Source organism: Ailuropoda melanoleuca, chromosome 17, assembly GCF_002007445.2.
Source record: "Ailuropoda melanoleuca isolate Jingjing chromosome 17, ASM200744v2, whole genome shotgun sequence".
Lineage (NCBI taxonomy): Eukaryota > Metazoa > Chordata > Mammalia > Carnivora > Ursidae > Ailuropoda > Ailuropoda melanoleuca.
The window spans coordinates 34,086,848-34,092,903 of NC_048234.1; positions in this window are offsets into that span (position 1 = coordinate 34,086,848).

Genomic DNA, 6,056 nt, shown 5'->3' on the forward strand with positions numbered 1-6,056 from the left:
TTGATGAATGGATAAAAAAGATGTGAGATATATATATATATATATAATATATATATATATATACACACACACACACACACACGCACACGCACACACATACAATGGAATATTACTCAGCGGAAAAAAAAGTCTTGCCATTTGCAATGATGTGGATGGTGCTAGAGTGTATACTGCTAAGTGAAATAAGTCAGTCAGAGAAAGACAAATACCATATGATCTCACTCATATGTGGAATTTAAGAAAGAAAACAGATGAACATATGGGAAGGGAGAAAAGAAAAAAGGAGAGAGGGAAACAAGCCATAAAAGACTCTTAATGACAGAGAACAAACTGAGAGTTGATAGAGGGAGGTGTGGGGGGATGGGCTAGAGTGATGGATACTAAAGAGGGCACTTGTTATGATGTGCACTGGGTGCTGTACGTCAGTAATGAATCACTGAATTCTATTCCAGAAATCAATATTGCACTGTATGTTCACTAACTAAAATTTAAATAATAAAAAAGACTGGACAAAGAAAGGGAAAAATATAATTTTAATTATCAAACACCTCTCTTTTTCTCTTGCTTTTTTTCCAGTGTCATCAGTTCACATAAAACACCAAATCTACCAAATCTATTTAGCATAATCAGGATGCCCTGTTTTATCAGAGCACCATGCCCACTTCCAGAAAGGAAAACGAGAGAATCCTTTTTCAATGTTGTCACATCCCAGAGGATGGGAACCTGAAATGAACATAACCTTTACAATCTAATCCCAACTGCAAGAACTCCAAACTCTCACTATTATATTTCTTTGCCTTTTGACTTAGGGAAAATCATGCTGCTGACTTAAGGTGAAAAGTGATGAATGAGTGGTTCTGGTTAGTTCAGAACCTCATCAGCCTTTCCTGGGCAAACTGTTGATCTATTTCTTGCTTTTCCAGAACCAAGCCCCGTCCGCAGCCACTGGCAGAGGAGTTTTATTATGGGTAAGCAATCAGTGGAATGGGGTTGAAATCTCCAAACAGTTTTTCCATCTATGACATCAATTCTGTTCGGGAGCAGAGGTGATAGGCCTGCATGTTTGCCCGGGTGTTTGCTCTGCTTCACAGAGTGTAGACATGCCCAGTGCATCACCCCGCCTATTCACCGCACACTCTAAGCTTGCTGAGGTTCATGTCAGAAATGCAACTATAAACCTGGCCATGTTTATTGTGTGTCCCAATTCCCTTCTCTTTTTAACAAGAGGAACTGTCCTTTATTGGTCCCTCTTTCCTAACACATTTGAGAAATTTCCTCCAGGTTTGAAGCATTCATTCATTTTCCTTTGAAAGCCTTTAGATGCATTTTTCAGATCAGCCACTAGACGCTCAGATGCCAAAATAAAACTCCGGAAGCTTTTCAGAGGAAAACAATGCTTTTGTGATTTAACAAAGATAGATTATTTCAACCATGCCATCGGGAGGCCTGGGTAAGGCTTTTGTGTGTTCAAGGAGTTCTGTTCTTTTGTTTTGTTTTGCTTTTAAATACTAAGAAATGTCATTATACAGATTTGCGGGTAGGGGTTTCTCAAACTAAGAATTATTAGAAATAAAACCAAAACAAAACAGAAGTTGCCAATATCTCACTGATGATATAAAGAAGGAAAAAATGCCTTAGAACACAGCACCCAAGAAGCTTCAACATTCATGGCCCTGTGAGAAAGTTCTCACCAGCATCACTGCTCAGCCTCTCAGCCTCTCTGCGGCCGCACTGAGAGCACCAGGGTCTGAACTCCAGCAGAAATCGAGGAGGTAAATCGAGACCTTGGAGGATCCCTGACATAGGTGGAGTTAACATTATAGCTTCATTGTCAGTGCCCTTCTTACTGGCATTTTCTGCTTTTGTTCCTTTGGAAGATAAACATGGCCAGTACGAGGCCAGGGGAGCCTCACCTTTTGCCATGAGAAAGTCTCTTACTGTCTCCATATTTCCAAAGCGTAGAGGTCCAAGTCAAATGCTTCCTTGGCCTTAGAGAGAGGAGGAAGCTGTTTAACCCCTTGATGTTAAGACTTGCCTCTGTAAGACTTCCTTTCTTGTGCCAGGGAACTCTTGACTGTGGGGGAGCAGCCATTCCTTTTGCAGGTAACCTACACACTCACTCCAGGTGCTCACCTAGCTTCATGGCCACATGCAAATCAAAAAATGGGCTGAGATATGTAGATATTTTCACTGTCACTTTATTGCAAGAAAGAATTCTCTAACAGACAAAGGTGGGCAACAGTAACATGTGTGAACTCCAAAACAGTGAGTACCCCCTCACTGAAAGGGTTTATGATGAGGCAGTGAAGCTCCCTGCCCGGGCTGTTGAGGAAATGGTGTCTGAACTGGGGAAACAATTAGCCCCAAATACCTCGTTTAGTATCTCCCTTCCAATTCCATGTTTCTATGTCTACAGACCACATGCTGAAAAGTGAAAAAGGCAGGTCCAGCTTTTGGAAGCCATACACAGTAATGATATACCCACCCACCCCCAAAAAAAGAGAGATTTTTTTTTTCCCTAAAATGGTTAAAGGATTCTGAGGTCATCGAGGTTAACTGTTTAGCGCTAACAGGGCTCTATATAAGCCTGAAAAACATTTGTTAAAAAAAAAAAAAATCTTAGGAGAATGGCACCACATTTTCTTGAGTAATGGTTCCTATACTAAGCAATGATTCCTATCAAATATTGACACCTACGTCATCCAGACAATTCTAGAAGCGCTTATTTTAAGGAGTAAGTAAATCTCCTTAAAATGGAAACTTGAATCAGGCTTCCTGTTGGCAAATGCTAAACCAGGCATCTGACAAGGATGATCCTATTATCCAAATATTCTGTATCTTCCAGAAACCCAATCCACATTCCCACACCACGTGAAGGAAGAACTTCTGCTCTGTCAGCAGTGGCAAAGGAATGTGTGGAGTTCCCTGTCAGGTTGAACAAACAGAAGGTGGCCAAAAGACAAACCGCTTGCACAGATTCCTCCCTAGAGCAAGCGACCTAGGCAGAATGCTTATATTACTTACCTAGTACTATATTGTCAACTAATTCAAAGAATCTTTACACTCAAAGGAACTATGGAGATTATCTGTTTACCAAGCTATGGTGTTACACACCATCAAAATTCAAGGCTGTGGAAAAGCCAGCTTTCCTGTGTAACATCCACCCAGAACAGGGCCAAGGTCTGGTAGTAAAGGCATGGTCACCCCCAAGATTTCATTGATGCTAAAACTGGCTACAGATTCCTCTTTATCAGATAGCTAATTTTTTTTTAAGATTTTATTTTTATTTATTCGACAGAGATAGAGACAGCCAGAGAGAGAGGGAACACAAGCAGGGGGAGTGGGAGAGGGAAGAAGCAGGCTTACAGCGGAGGAGCCTGATGGGGCTCGATCCCATAACGCCAGGATCACGCCCTGAGCCGAAGGCAGACGCTTAACCACTGTGCCACCCAGGCACCCCGATAGCTAATTTTTTTATAGCAGAAAATTTCAGCCATAAAATCTGCATACTCCCTCTCTTCCCCATGAGAATCTTACAAAATGGTATATGACCTGTATAAGCAATTTAAGCTTAGCACAAGTAAATATCATCATTAATAACCTCCTGAAAGGAGTACTAAGAGGACTCTTGCCATCTTGATGTTATCATTTCTTCAACAACATATTCTTGGATAACCACACAGTGACATGGAAGAAGCCTCAAGAAAATGATGCCAGGAATAACAGGCAATGATTTAATGTGTTCATTCATTTATCCATTTCTCCATGCATTTGACATCGATTTTTCAAGCACTGACTATGAGCAGGGCACACTGTTATGTATAGGTATGAGCAAGACCTACAGTCCCTAGTCAGTGTAAGACTTTGTGTCAACCCAGTATGTCAGTGGCATAGTGTAGTTAGGCACAGGGTATGATGAAAACAGCATGTTACAGAGAGAGGACTTTATCTCAGCCTGAAGAACTGCAGTTGTTGGCTTAAGAGCTGAACCAGGAGATGGAGAGTCAGAGGCAAAGACATGAGGGCACAAGGAAGCTAGTCATTTGGTTTCTGAAGAGTATGGGGATGCAGAGGACGGTGATAGAACATGAAGCTAGATAGGCAAGTAGTGGTCAGGAAACAAAGAGTCAGGGGTGCCTGGGTGGCTTAGTCAGTTGAGCTCAGGTCATGATCTCAGGGTCATGAGATTGAGCCCCACATTGGGCTTCCCACTGAGCATGGAGCCTGCTTAAGATTCTCTCTTCCTCTCCCTCTGCCCCTCCTTCCCACTAGTGTGCGTGCATGTGCTCTCTCTCTCAAAAATAAAAATGTAAAAAAAAAAGAAAAGAAAAGAGTCCACATTAGTTTGGCCTAAAGTTCTGATGAATCACTGAAGAATTTTAAGAAAAGTGATGCTTGGCAAAACTAGAAGGTCACCCCATTGCAGCAAGAACACCACAGCATAATGGGAAAAGAGATTATCAGAGGAAAGGAAAACTACTAGAAGGTCACAGCAAGCAAAATTCTAAGGTAGTCATAGACAAGATAAAGGAGAATGATTTAGAAGGCAGATTTGTCTGTTTTAGTTGACCAATTAGAAATGGAGGGTCAGGAAGAAGGAAGAATCCAGGCTTATTTACGGGTATCTGGCTTGCTCTAAGACTTCAGCTCTCAAACTTAGGAACACATTACAATTAATTAAGGAGCCTTTTAAAATATCCAGCCTGGGCCCTTGTCCCCCCAGGGTTCTTATTAAAAAGGTTTGGGATGGAGCCCAGGGAACAATATTCTTTAAAAGCTCCCTAGGTGACTATATATGTGGCCAGGTTTGGGATCCAGGGGATAAACCAAGAGACGTGTAATGCAGGACTATGGAAGATAGTGGCCATTGTTGCATAGAGGAGAAAGGAGGATGTTTGGGGTTTCTCTCTGTCGTCCTGCTGAGGTTGAGAAGGAGGTCAGTCAATTTCCAGGTCAATCCAGATTTCAATGTCTTGTGCTATCGTCACAATGTGTGCCACAACATTTGTTGAGACTTGTGCTCTGATCTTGGGTTCCAAATGGATAGCTCCTTTTAGTACTAAAAACACGGCTATGGTGTGAGAAGAGAAAACAACTGCAGGGAAACAGTTCTGCAGGAAAAGGGCATAAAAAAAGGGTCAAGGATAAAACAGCAGGAACTTCCGTCAGAATCCAAAACGATCTGCTACATGTTATATCTCGGGAAAAACTGCCCAACCCACACATCTTTCCTTTGGCTAAACTCTTGAACCAGAGAACTGTTGCTGTGCTGAAACCATTCCGGATGCCCCGGGGCACTGAAGGGAATTAAGGAATGCTTGTGTAGCCAGCCCATCCCAGAATCCAATGAATAATCAATGGTACTTGAGGCTCCTCAGGTAATTGAATTGCAAACCTGGTAATAAGGAGACTTGTGTCCGAGGTAGAATTATACCCTATATCTACTTCTTAATGTAGATATTGATGAAAGACCACTGCGCATATGGATTATTTACCTTCCATCGCTATTAAAAATTGCGCACAGTAAATTGGCTGTTTGGTAATAAGTATTTTCTGCCTATACCTTGTGCTTAATGAAGTAGAATTTACAGCTATACAAGCCATCACTTCCACCTCGCACCTGCAGGAAACAAGTGCAAAAGTTACTCTAATCTCCTATTTACTTCTAGAACTGGAGTGAGGAACAAATGCGTGATTGCTGCTGTAATGTGGGTTTCAGGAATTCAAAAAGTATCTGTTTCAGAACTCTAAAATTGTACAGTGGATTCAGAGAAATTCAGTTGCCTAGGGGAAAATTAGATTTCTTTTTTCCTTTTTTCTTTTTACTAATTAATTCCCGATATAAAAATTAGCATGACATTTATTAGTAACTGGGAGTGTCGTTGTCCAAAAAGCCCACAAATATTTTCAGTAATCCCATTTGAAACTGAGATAAGGAAACTAAATGACTTTTAGGATTTTTAAAGCTACTTCTTGCTCTTTTTCCTTGCTTCTATTTTTGCCAGGACCTGCACCTCCACCCTACTTTACACAGGCCTTGTAATGCAAATAGCATG